This window comes from Trichosurus vulpecula, chromosome 1 (genome assembly GCF_011100635.1).
Source record: "Trichosurus vulpecula isolate mTriVul1 chromosome 1, mTriVul1.pri, whole genome shotgun sequence".
NCBI lineage: Eukaryota > Metazoa > Chordata > Mammalia > Diprotodontia > Phalangeridae > Trichosurus > Trichosurus vulpecula.
The window spans coordinates 58,904,441-58,918,171 of NC_050573.1; the positions used below are offsets into that span (position 1 = coordinate 58,904,441).

Genomic DNA, 13,731 nt, shown 5'->3' on the forward strand with positions numbered 1-13,731 from the left:
TTCTCCCAGTGCTTCTGCCCACTTCCTACAACTCTACTACCTCTACCAGTTGCCTCGCCTGAGCTTGCACTCTCATGGGTACTCCTTTCCCTTCCAGCTGAGGCCAAATCCACAGGAATCATAATAACCTACTTGAACTCATTCTACCATCCCTATCACAGTGATTCTCCATCCCCACCCCCTTTATTCCCACCCCCTCACCTGAACTCTCTCAAAGTCCAGCCCGGAAGCTACCCACCCTTTCCACTCTGCTCTTTGGAACGCCTACTTCATGGGTAACAGACTTGCTTTCACCTTGTGCTTTCCCTTTCTCACTCCTTCCCTCCTCTTTCAATCACCTTGGCCTGGCTCCCTTCTAATGACAGCTTCCCTGGCCAACCTTTCCAGCACAGGTAGCATTTTTACTCATACCTCTAAACTTACTGGTCAGGTTAGAGGAATTGGAATACTCTTTCCTCCCCACTGTCACTTCTGGGCTTTCCTTCTACTACCATCACCCAGTAACCTCTCCTCCTTTGAGGTTCATTCAATACACATTTGCCACCCAATCAAGATGCTGGAAGCTATTATCTGAGAGGCCATCTCCAGTCATCCTGATCTATATCTCTCCACTGGAACCAGATGGTTCAGGAGAAGAAAGTGAGGCTGGTGACTCTACACATTCCTCCCTCACTTAAATCCAATTCATTTGCAAGTCATGGCATCACCCTCCTAATGTCATAGTCCTCTTAGAGAATAAAGGACAAACAACAATCTGTGAGTAGTTGAGCTGCCCCAGTGGGGACCCAACTAGACAGTTCCAGTTGGGCAATGTAGCTCCTTCCTTTCTCCTTTTCTTTCCTTCTTCCCCTTCCCCTCCTTTTCTCCCTCTCCCTCTGTCCAAAGGAATATAAATTTTGATTGCCAAAACCTCCCAAGATATCTTGGGGTTCATGGGTTAGATTTCATTCTTAAGGGCCATGCTTTAAACTCAATTCACTTTGGCTCTCACTGTATGGGTCCCAGCCCAAGTCCCACTTAGTGGTAATTGTTTGGGCCCTGATGGCTCAGAATGAATGTATATAGAAATTGTTTCTTTTTTGGCCAGAAATCCTAAGGGTCTTACTCTCCTAGATGGATTTTTTTTGATTAGGTAAAAGATGACATTCCTTGGCTCATTTCTTACCTAGCCTTGATCACTGAATGAGCACTGCCTTGGTCAAAGTGAGAACTCAGAAAGACCTTAGCTTAAAAAAGCCAAGGTCTTCCACTGCATTCAGAGCCATCTCCAGTTGTCCTGATCTATGTCTTGCTACTGAATCCAGCTGGCTCCAGAGGTGACTTTGCACAGCCCTCCTTCACTTAAATCCAATTCACTTTCAAGTCATGGCGTCATCTTCTTGATGTCATGGTCCTCTTCTAGAACTAAGGACAAACAACAGCAGCAGCAGCCATTATCTATTGAGAGAGAATGTGCATTTTCACTGGCTGTCCCCCCCTGCCTACAATTCTCTCCCTCTTTATCTCTGTCTCCCAGTTTCTTTCAGTCTCCACTAAAATCCCAGCTTCTAAAAGAAGCCTTTCCCAATCCCCCTTAATCCCGATGCCTTCCCGCTGAGACTGCCCCCAAGTTATCCTGTATTTTTCTTGTGTGGATAAGGTTGTTGGCATGTTCTCTCCTGTCAGACTGTGAGCTCCTTGAAGGCAGGGACTGTCTTTCACCTTTCTTTATATTCTCAGCAATGAGCACAGTGCCTAGAACATAGTAGGTGCTTAATAAATACTTTCTGACTTGACTTGTTAGTAGTTTGCAATTTTTCTTTTGTAAAATCTCATTTTTCTCTCACTTCTGTGTTCCTCTGGTGATACTATTCACTTGCATATCAAAAGAATGTTATGATGTCTGGGAAATTAAAAGAACCAAAGAACAATAAAAAGCCCCATGGTGTCAATGAGCAACAGCATCTCACAAATTTTAAGTTGTATACACAAAGAGGTAGATAATTAGAAATGGAGAGTTGGTCACATAGGAAGGATAAGTGACAATACATGAACAGCCTGAATGCCATGGGGGTTCTCACATAACAAATCCTGAAAGATCAAGGGTAAAGCCACTAGCCTGCTGTGTGGCTTCTGTCTGGAGGACATTTAAGTGAGAGTAACTTGTAATGAGCAGGTCACTTAATATCCAACTGATGGGTACATATGGAATACTGAGGGGCTCCTGAAAACAGCTTTGACCCTAAAGGAGTTTAAACATTCCTCCTGAAATCTTGAAGCCACACCTATAAAATACCTATAAAAGTATTCCTCCAAGAGGTTCAGAGAGAAACTGCAGCCCAAGTCCTACATGAATCCTCACAGACTTGGAATTGGTGGAGCCCAAATTAATGAAGCTAGGAGACAGGGGTTCCAGTCCTGCCAGTAGCTCACTATGGGATCTTGGACACATTATGTCATTTTTCATTCTGTAAAATTAAGGACTTGGGCTAGATGATTTTAAGGGCCCTCCCAGTCCTGACATTCTTTATTCTAAGATCTCTTTCACCTCTCCTACTCTGGGGTCTGTGTCCCAAGGTCCCCCTCTGCCTCTCCTACTGTGGGGTCTGTGTCCCAAGGTCCCTTCTACCTCTGACATGTTCTAAGGTCCTTTTCAGATCTGACATCTTAAAATCCCTCCCAACTCTGAAATTTTATATTCTGTGCCTTAAGGGACCTTCCAGCTTTGACATTCCACGATTCTATGCTGCCATTCATTCCTTTCCCCAGAATTCTGGCTCTCTTAGCTCTGGCTTTCTCATGTGCTTTGTGGAGGCCTGGAATCATTTCTATCACCAACTAATTCTCAAAGTAAAATGGAGCTTTTTATCCTATTCTCAGACTACGAACCCTCCCACCTGCACCCCATAAGAACGTTTCAGAGCAGCTAAGACTCGTGAGAAGGCAAGGGACGATTCAGTGTTTTCCCCCTCACTGTACCAGTATGGCTAATTTTCCATGGAAATGTAATTGAGCCCCTGATCCCCATCATTAGAATATTTCCCTCGAGCACTTCACGTTAATTTAGAATGTACATAAGCACACTCTATGCCAAAACCAGTTTAATCTTGCTAAGGATTAATTCTGCTCAGGTTGGGAAGGAAGGTGGGGGCAGGGCTAGGGTGGAGGTAGGGTAATTGAGTGCACCCGTATTGCATCACACGGGCCTGGCCCGAGTTCCTTTGGTCCTGCACGTAGGGTATGTCTGAAACCGACATGTGACTCACACACCCTCACCCAGTCAAAACACAATTCTGGCAAAAAGTCAAAAATGCCCAGGCATATATTTTTCTTTGCATGGGGAAAAAAAGAAGCTATTTTCTTAATGGAGCTGTTATGACACAAGTAATCCAGTGATTGGATAGGGGTTTCTAACCATGTACATTAAATTTGTTTTCCAAAGGCTGATGAAATTATACCATATTTAGGACTCAGAACACTTGAGTTCGAATTCCAGCTTCAATACTCGCTAGCAGCTGTGTGAGCTTATACAAGTCACTTCTCATTTTAATAAGAATTTAGAATAAATGCCAGGCAGTGAGCTAGGTTCTGGAGTACAAATACAAAAAAGGAAACAGGCCCTGCCTTCAAAGAGCTTATATTCTACTGGAAGGAAACAAGTAGACAGACAAATAAATACAAAATACACAAAGTAATTTGGGGGGGGGCTGGGGGAAGAGTGCATTTGGGGGAGCAGCCTGTGTGAAGGCGTAGTGACGGGAGCTGTAATGTCACGTACGGAGAACAACAAATGGGTCCATCTAGTTGGGGTGTAGTGGGTGTACCATAGAGGGAAAGTGATGTGCAATCAGCCTGGAAGAATAAATTAGTGTCAGACTAATCAAGGATTTAACAACTGAGGAGTTTGTATTTTATCCCAGAGGCAAGAGGGAGCCACTGGAGTTTACCGAGCAGGAGAGTGACTCTGTCAGTCCTGTGCTTTGGGAAGATCAGCTTTGTAGTTATGTGGAAGCCAGAGAGGAAGGCCTCCTGAGGCAAGGAGATCAGTTAGGGAGCTACTGCAATAAGAGTCCAGGAGAGAGGGATGAAGAAGCGGTAGACACTACTCTATTATTTGAGGATAAAGAGAGGGGATGGTGGTGTAGGGCAGAATATGCCCGACTGGGGTCCTTGTGTCACCTCAGGGAAAATCACATGGCCTCTCTGGCCTCCGTTTCCTCATCGGTAGAAGGAGGGATGAGACACTTTCCAACAGTGCTCCCCCACCCCATTCTATGATATTGTGAGCTTCTTCCACTTCTTAATACTTTATCTGGCTACGGAGGTGATGACCCTGTGATTGTCCAGGGCCTCCAATGGCCCATAAGCTGGGGCATGATTTCTCAGCCTCGGCAACTCCCAAAGAGTATCTGCTAAGAAGCAGAAGCAGTCATGGAATCAGGAAACTGAAACCTAGAGAGATAAAGTGACTTGAGGGTTGTCAGTGGAAGGGCCAGAATTTGGACCCAGGTTCACTGCCTTCACAGTTACCACACTCTAGGTAGCAGCTAGTCATAGTAGATAGAGCATGGGCCTGGGGTCAAGAAGACCTGGGTCCAACTCTGGCCTCAGACACTGCCTAGCTGTGTGATCCTCTGCCTCAGTTTCTTCATCTGAAAAATGGGGATAATCATAGCAGCTATCTCTTAAGGTGCTTGTGAGGATAACATGAGATCATTTGTAAAATGCTTTCTGGATCCTAATGCTCTATCATAAGCAGTCTAGGAAATCACAGGTGCCCGAAGCTGGGAGGGGCAGAAGGGATGGCGTGCTTACCTTCAAATGTAAGGTACATTATTACTATTATTCTATTAGTTTCCTAACCTCAAATCTGAAGCAAGAGGACCTAGGCCCAGGATGGGTTTCACCGGGGGAGATCACAGCCTGATCTGTCTTTCACTTTGATACTGGAAGGCTTGGCCATTAAAGGGAACTTTGCTCCCTACCCTCAGACGCCGGGCTCTCTGTGCCATCTTGGTGAGATGCTCGGTTCTTACAAGGTTCGAGAATGCCAGCAAGGGATTTTGGTATCCTTTGCCTGCAAGAGAAATGAGCTTCCTGCACACAGGAAACATAGGCAGATGTCTATGGCAAACAAGAAGAAGAAGGAGGAACCCAGGGATACTTTTCAACATGACTTTTTATAATTGCACATAACTGCGTACATAATTCAAGTATTCATTCATGACACGCTAAGTCTAGACTGAAAATAGGGGGCTAGGGTTATAGTTGGGAACTCACCAGATGGAACTGAGAGAGCCAGAGGGAGCCCCAAAGAACTGTTCGATTTTGGGGGACCAGCCTCCCTATCCTTCGGTCTCTTCTTCCCACCCTCCTCCCTCACTCAGAGACCGCTTTGGGCTCAGGATCTCAATCCCCTTACCAATAACGAGCCTTTCTTTCAAGAATGGATAGGATTTAAAACAGTTTAATAGTGCCTGAGGAAGAATGCTTTGCATTTTACCAATGGCTTGTTGATGCAGGAAAGCTGCTCTAAAGGTGGGATTTCAGGCATCAATTAATCGTCATCGTAGTTGTTGTTGTGTTTGTCCTTCATTTTCGAAGAGGACCATGACATCAGAGAAATGATGACGTGACTTGCAGTTGACTTTGATTTGAGGGAGGGAAGGCAGTGCAAGGTCACCAGTCTCACTTTCTCTTCCAGAGCCATTTGGGTCCAGTGGCCTGACATTCACCAGGACCACTGGAGATGACCCAGGTAAAGAAAGTACTCAGGCATCTAGTGACTCACAGACAATGACAATCTAGGCGCTGTGGTAACTGTTCTCTCTGACCTACATGAAGGCAGGGTTTAGAGAGCACTTTCTGTTGATTTGCCACCAACACCCTGTGTGACTATAAGCAAGTCATCACTGGAGCCCTCTGAGCCTCAGTTTCTTTCTCCGTAAAATGAGGATATTGACTTTTTTTTTTCTTGACTTAATTTTCTTTTTCTTTTTTTGGTAAAGAGTATTCTATTTGTTCGAATGACATATAATGATAGTTTTCAACTTTCATTTTTTATAAGCTTTTGAATTTCACATTTCTTCTCCTTCATTCCCTCTCCTCCTAGCAATGTGATATAGATTATACACATACAATCACGTCAACATATTTCCACATTAGTCATGTTGTTAAAGAAGAAACAGAACGAAAGGAAAAGCCACAAAAAAAACAAAAAAAAGCAAAAATAATATGCTTCGATCTGCATTCAGACTATAATTCTTTCTCTGGATGTGGATATCATTTTCCATCATGAGTCTTTTAGAATTGTCTTGGATCACTGTATTGCTGAGAAGAGCTAAGTCAATCAGTGACCATCACACAGTGTCACTGTTAATGTGTACAGTGTTATCCTGGTTCTGCTCACCTCACTCAGCATCAGTTCATTTAAGTCTTTCTGGGTTTTTCTGAAATCCTCTTGTTTATCATTTCTTATAGCACAATAGTATTCTATTCCATTCATATGCCATAACTTGTTCAGCCATTCCCCAATTGATGGGCATTCCCTCAATCTTCAGAGAATACTGATTTCTAAGGTTGGGACTAGCACTGATATTCTAAGTTTTGAATCTGAGGAATGCTAAGTAAACTGGAAGGTCTTTAATCAGCAAGTCACTGCTCTAAGATATCTCAATTACTGGGACATTCCCTCCTCACTCTACCTTGCATAATCCTTAGCTTCCTTCAAAGCCCAGCTCAGGTGCTATCTTCTACCTGAAGCCTTTCCTCGTTTTCCCAGTCATTAAAGCTTTCTCCCTCTAGAAACCTGGTATTACTTTTTATTTACTTCTTCAGGTACTCATTGTATCCCTCAGTGGAATGGAAGCTCCCTGAGGGCAGATGACTCATTCATTATAGGCCTTTCTATTCCCAATAGCTGGCAGAGTGCCTGGCAGGTAGTGGATGCCAAGTAAATATTTGTTGAATTAGGTTGAATGCTGTGACTTCCCTTCTCTAAGGCACATACTATCCCTGCTAAAAAGACAGCATCTTAAAAATGGGCTTCCCCCCAACTCATCACCTTGCATCTGAAGGTCCCGGGGTTTGCCAGACTAGATCAAATCTCATCTTGCCTGAGTTTGGTCTCAGGACCAGGACTGATGGCTCCTTTGAGAGGGCTTGCTCTTTGATAATTCTCAGAGCCTGGGATACAGTGAGACACAGTGACCACCCCAGGATTGCAGGGGGGTCATCAGGGAACCTACACACAGGAGGTGTTTAATACATGTATGTTGAATTAAATGGAAGTAATTCAAAGGACTGCATTTCAGAAATTCAGAGCTGGAGGCAGCTACTACTAAAAATGAACTGAGGGTCATCCAGAGGTCATGATATTTCTTCCTGCCCCTTAAAAGCCCCCTTCTCTTAGTGTTTTCTCCTCTGTAAAAGATCATCACATTAAAGGACTCATAGCTGGAAGGGTGTTAGAGATCATCTAATCCAACCCCCTCTTTTAGAGCTGAGGAAACTGAGGCCCAGAGAGGAAAAGGGCCTTCCCTAAGACTATGCAGTAGTGAGCTCCAGGGCTGGCATTTACACCAACTCCTTGGACTTCCAAGGCAGGGCTCTTTCCACGGTACCTATGGCCTACGTAGAAGAGCTTGCTGGGCACTTACCCTTGGTACCATTCATCTTTTAATCAGCATATGTCACCTCTTCAACTAGGTTGCAAGCTTCCTATTGGTAGAGGTCACATTTTGTTTACTGTTGCCTCCCTCTTGGCAGAGAATACAGGGAATGATGGCACTTGGTCAATACCTGTTCACTGATTGATTCCAAAATCGAGTGCAACAATCTCATCCCTTCGCTCTTGGATTTAAAGCTTTCCTTCCAAATAAACTGCCTGTCTCCATGACAACAGGTTGCTTACAGCTTACTTCTAGGGAGATAAAACAGGGAAAAGAAACCCTGCCCTGGCTGGAATTGGCAACTTGTACCGACATCCTCAAAGTGTGTGATCCCACAGTGGGGGCCACTGGCTGATGATGTTTGAAGATAGATACAAGTAACCAAAATTCCTGGGCCACATTGGACACGGAAGACAAGCTCTACCAGCACGATAGAGTCAAACTGCTGGCAGGGTGAGGGCAGTTCTGAGATGCACAGGACTTGGAATGTACTCTGAAAGCACAACAGTCCAGGATTCCTGCCTTACTCTTCCATATGCAAAGGGAGACGCAGAGATGGGCCAGGAAGCAGACCAGGTGGTCCTCCGGCTACTGCTGCCAACACACGGCAGATGGCCAGATGGATTCCCATCCTGAGCTCTCCCCTCCTACATCTTTGCTAAGGCTGTGCCTATGCCCTGGAACAACCTGCCCCACAATGATACCAGGCCCATCCATCCTGCAAAGGCCTGCTTGAGACCCACCACCTCCATGATGCCTGCCCAGATTCCTCCCCAGGTCCTCAGATGGAAGGGATCTTTCTCTCATGTGGTTTCAAAGCACTTTATAGGCCCCTTACAGGATTGCCAGATTCTTATCTGTATCACATTTACATATGTGCATGTTTTCCCCTTCTTCCTGGATGGTAAACTCCTTGAGAACAGGGACTGTCTTCACAAACTCACTGCTCTCTCCCTCACTGTGGAGCACAGGGATTTATATATAGGGAGCGTCTAATGTGTGACTGAATGAGTGTTCATTCTGAGCAAGTGGATCAGGGAGAACCCATAGAGTATGGTGATTACACAGAGCAGATGATAAATTAAAGAATCCCTTTTAAAATCCTTTCTAGGCTAACCCCCTGGCTCTATAACTCTGACACCATTCCTCCCAAGAGAGATAGCAGGGAGGGATGCTCTTGTCTCAAAGAAACACCCTCCCTCTTCCCCACAGCAACATACACTAGTTATGCATGAAGCAGAAGCCCAGAATTTACCAGGTTGAACTGGGAGAGCCAGAGGGAGATCCAAACAACTGGTTTATCTTTGGGAACCTCAGCTTCCCTATTCTTTGGCCTCTTATTGCTTTCCTCCTCCCTCTACGGTGGAGACCCCTTTGAGCTCGTGATCTCCACCCCATCCCCACGATCACGATCTAGCTCAAAACAGTCTAACAGTGTTTATCGATGAACGATTTGTGGCCCATTGGTGCAGGAAAGCTGTTCTAATGGTGGGATTTCACGTATCAACAATGGGGGAAGTATTTGGGAGTCTGGTGAGCCACAGACAACCACAGAGAGTTGGCTCTCTGATGACCAGCAGTGCTCTCTGTCCCATGTGAAGACAGTGTTTAGAGAGACCAGTGTGATGTCAGAGCACTTTCTCATGATCTGGCAGATTCTAAGGCTATCTGTTGAAGTGAGAGATGGTTCACTACAGCTCTCACTGTTTAAAAAAGGAAGGGAACCAGGGAGCACACTACAACTCTCTCAGAAGCCACAGAGGAACTAGACAAACCTGTCCATCCATGTGTCAAAGTGCACAGAGTTCTCATTTCAAAGCATCTTAAAAATACCTTCCACTAATGACTAATTCCTGATGTGACCTTGGGCAAATTACTAAACACCTCTGAGCCTCAGGATCTCCATCTGTGAAGGGAGGAGGCTGGACTAGAAGATTTCTAAGTGCCCTTCGAGGATTCTTTACTACTCGGACTCTCTGGGCCTCAGTTTTCCTATCTATGAAATGAGTAGGTTGGATCAGGTAATTTTAAAGGGCTGAGGTTCTGTGTGTCTATGGACATTTCCCCAGAGGAAGTCATCAAAGTTCACTTGTACCTGCAACCATTCAGGAAACAGTAACTGTAAAAGAAATGGCCAGATTAACAGCGTTGCTTTTTTCTGGAGTTTCTGGTAGCTAGAGTTAAATATATTTTCCCCAGAAGGTACTAGTTTACCAAACAACAGCATGTTCTTTCTTTAACAGAAAATAAAACACTGTAAGTACAACACGTTTCTGTACGTTGTGCTCTAGTTTATCAACATAAAGCCCAAATACTTCTGTACCATTAATCCTGGCAGTGTCTGGGCCTCCTTGTGGACTGATGGGCATCTTGGCTAACCTGGGGCAGCTGTCACTCGGTGAGAGGAGCATCAGCTTTTGGGAGTTAAACTGAAATCTACAAATTATTTTGCTACAAAAAGTCAAAAGTTACAAAGCTGAAACACTAAGACACCCATACACAGAACATTTATAGAGTTCTTTAAAATTCAAAAAGGGAAATCAGAGATAGTATCACCCGCAATCTTTACAACTGCGTGAAGTATGATTATTCTATGTCTACTTATCCCCATTTTACAGCAGAGGGAACTGAGGGTCGGTGAGGCTGGGCGACTTCCTGTGGTCCCCCAGGTAGTTCGTGTCAAAGATGGGATTCACAGCTGATCCTGCCTGGCTCCAAGCCTTGTGCTCTCCACCCCCCCAGCCCCCCCGGACAGGCCGAGGCTGGGTTTGGAGCTGCCAATCTCTCCCCGAGTCACCCAGATTAACAAACACCTGGACTGATGACCTGCTGAGTTTGTCCGTCAGCAGGTACTTCTTGGACAGTCACTGCAGATGGACAATGAAGGGTAAGGGGTGGGGGATGTGGTTGTGGAAATAAGAAGAGCTCAACAGGCAGCCCTCTGCGGAAAGCACACACACGGCCTCTGAAGGAGCCCAGGCTGTGTCTGTCACAAAAGCTCCTCACCAACATTCCTCCAGTAACGCCATACAGCTGCAAACCATGGGATATTGTGTCTCAAAGAGCCACAAGCACAAGTGATCCAAGGGGCAATGGAAGGTTATACAGCAAGAGCAAACAGCACACAGCGTATTACCAATGATGACTTGCATGTCAGGAATGATATCAATGCCTTTGTCAAGGATGCTTAGGATCAGAAAAGGAGAAAGGGCCCACACTGGCCCTAGAGACAGAGAGAAGGATGGCTGACACCTCACCCCAGGCCTGCACTAGTATCTATGGGAGATTAAATGAGCCAGAGGAAGGAAGGCCTCGGATGCCCTGGCCAGATCCTATGGGGAAGCTTGTAGGAATGTCCTGGACCAGAAGGGCACAGCGTGAGAAGGGATGGAGAGGAACCAATTTACCTTGGTGGGGGAAGGACCTGTGCCTAGGCAGTCTCTGAGCTCTTGACGTATTGGTAGACTCAGCCCTCGGTCCTAGCCCAGGTTCTGCTACCAGTCCAGTGGGTGCCCGTGGGGCCCTCCTTTCCTGCATCTGGACCTCCACTTCTTCATCTGCAAAATGAAGCTACAGAACCCGGGTGATGGCTCCAGCTCACTCCCACTCTGGTATTTTATGTCCTATGTGCCAAGGTCCCTTCCAGGCCACAGCAATCTTAAAACTTCTGAATGTATCACTTCAGCCAGTGAGGTATCGTAGTGGACAGAGGGTAGGATCAGAGGCAGGAAGACCTGGGTTGGAATCCTGCCTCAGACTCTTACCTGCTATGTATGGGCAAGTCATTTCAATGCTATGTGCCTCAATTTCCCCATCTGTAAAATGAGGAGAGTAAACAGCTCCCACCTCCCGGGGTTCTTGTGAGGATAGTAAAGAGTTAACACATGTAGAGTGCTTCGCAAACCTTAAAGCATCACACATGGATGCTGGCTGGCAGCCACCAACAGGCAGCCCATCAATAAACACCATTTGGAATACTTCTCCCTCATTCTGAACAATGCATCCTAAGTTAAACAGTCTCTTCTACCTGGGAGGTTTGTTCATTTTGTTTATGGGAAAAGGTGCTCATTAATGACGTTATCATGGCCTTGATCTGTGGGGGGAAGATAACTATACATTTTAATAAGCTGTTCTGAGAAATGAACAGATAGAAATGACTCTAAACATGTTCTTTGCAGATGATTTTGCCCAAGCCGCCTGGCACAGACTGCTGGCATCCGGTTTTGATAACATTTTAAGTGAAATTAAAGAATTGCAAAAGTAAGTGTGAGCTGTGAGCTTCCTCATCACTCAATAACCTCACCCTCAGGGACCTGACTCATTACCTTACAAAGTCCTTGAGAAAAGCAGCTCAGAGATCAAGGGCACCTCTCTTTGATGCCAAGTTTAAAAAAAAATCTCCCTGTGGAAGAAGAAAGAAGGCTTTCCCCTGTATGGCACAGTCCCCTCATCGTCCAATGATCTTGAAGGTCCCCATTAACTATGATGACGTATTTTCCTCTGGTCTCAGGTCCTTCCCCACCCCAACAATCCACAGTCTATGTTCCAAGGTTCCTCATAGGTCTAAGACACTGACTTTAGATGCACTGAACACCTATCATTCTCTATCTGGATCAAGATGTGTGTTGTCAAGCCTCTTTTGCTTCAGGGGTCCCAATAATTAACTCCTTACCTGGGGATAACCTACAAAGATCTCTAGGAGATACTTTAAGGCTGATCCAAGTCTGGTGAGGCTTTTCCTCCCTTTTGTTGATTTTTCCTCAAGTCTCCTTAAAGAAGGAAAAACAAAGAAAGAAAAAGTTTAATTCAGAAGAACGTAACAGGGCTTCTTTTTAGGGGGATGGGTGGGTTAGAGTAGATGGTCTCTAAGGTCCCTCCCAACTCTAAAATGCTGTGATTCTGGCCTCAATATTGAACCCTCAATATCCTTTTGGTTTGGATTGTATAGTGAAGTATCTCTGATGCTTATTGAGCAGGCCTTTTAAAAGTGCAAATATGTGACCTCTACAGGGAACAGATAACAAAATATCTGAAGTAAGGTCACTAAAATACTACATTAAATTAAACTGTTTGCTCTGGGTAGAAGTGACTTATTTTTTTGATGATACAGGCTCATATAAGAAAAGTTAGAAGAGATTTATCTACAAAGGATCTATCGTGTAGCTCGAGAATCTTTAATGGTAACAAAATGCTCCAATGTTCAACAAGGGAATGCACAGATTCCTATACTGGAAGAACTGAAAGAAACCTCAGAGACCATATTTACCTACTATGCACAGGCACTGTGCTACTTCATAGAGACAGAAAATAAGGTCCAGAAGGGACAAGGGACAAGCACAATGTCACACAGCTAAGTGGTGTCAGAATTGGGATTCAAACACTTCTGCCTTTACTGAGAAAATGGAGACTCCTTCTCTCATTTTCTCCATCTCAAAACCCCTTTCCATCACGGCCCACTCTCTCCTTTCTCTCTGAGAAGGACAGGTCCTTCCTTCTCCTGCTAAGGATCCCCTCCACCCCCATCTCCTCCAGCAGACCGCCACCTTACCCATCCTGTCCCTCTCTCCAAGCTTCATTTGCCCTGTCTAGGGTTCCTTTTCCACTGCCCTCCCACTTGCTCAAGTCTCCTTCATCCTTAGAGCCTTTCCCTAGACCCTACCACCCCTTCAAGCTATTGTCTCCACCTCCCTTTCTCACCCAAACACTCAACTACACTCACTGTTTACTCGATGTCCTCTCCTGTAATTCGTTCCTCCAATCCTTTGCAGTCCAGCTCCTGACCTCATCCCTCCGCTGAAGTTGCCTTCTCCGAAGTTACCCATGATTTCTAGTTACCAAATTGCCAGCCTTTCCTCAGTTCTCTTCCTTCCTGACCTGTCTGCCTCATGTGGCAGTGCTGGCCACCCTCTCCTGAGTTCCTCTGACCCTCTTCTCTCCTGGTTCTCCTACCTATCTGACTGCTCCTTCTCAGTCTCCATTGCTACCTCCCCATCTACATCCCAGCCCTAATTCTGGATATTTCTGAGCCTTTTCTCTTGGGCTCTTTTCTTTCTTCCCTCTCTCATTTACCTTATCAGCTTCC

The 13,731-nt window shown here is 45.3% G+C and overlaps 1 protein-coding gene across 3 annotated transcripts in view; it reads right to left on the bottom strand.

The window, feature by feature from the left end:
• JSRP1 (junctional sarcoplasmic reticulum protein 1) overlaps nt 1-12,418 on the bottom strand; it is a 73,061-nt gene extending 60,643 nt beyond the window's left edge. The window contains exon 1 of one of the 3 annotated variants that reach the window (XM_036742398.1): nt 12,322-12,418. The gene's annotated coding sequence lies outside the window, so the exon portion shown is untranslated. Of the gene's footprint in view, nt 1-1,165; nt 1,224-12,321 lie in introns of those variants that run through there. The other 2 variants (XM_036742395.1, XM_036742393.1) reach the window with 2 other exon arrangements.
• Between the last annotated feature and the right edge of the window lie 1,313 nt (nt 12,419-13,731).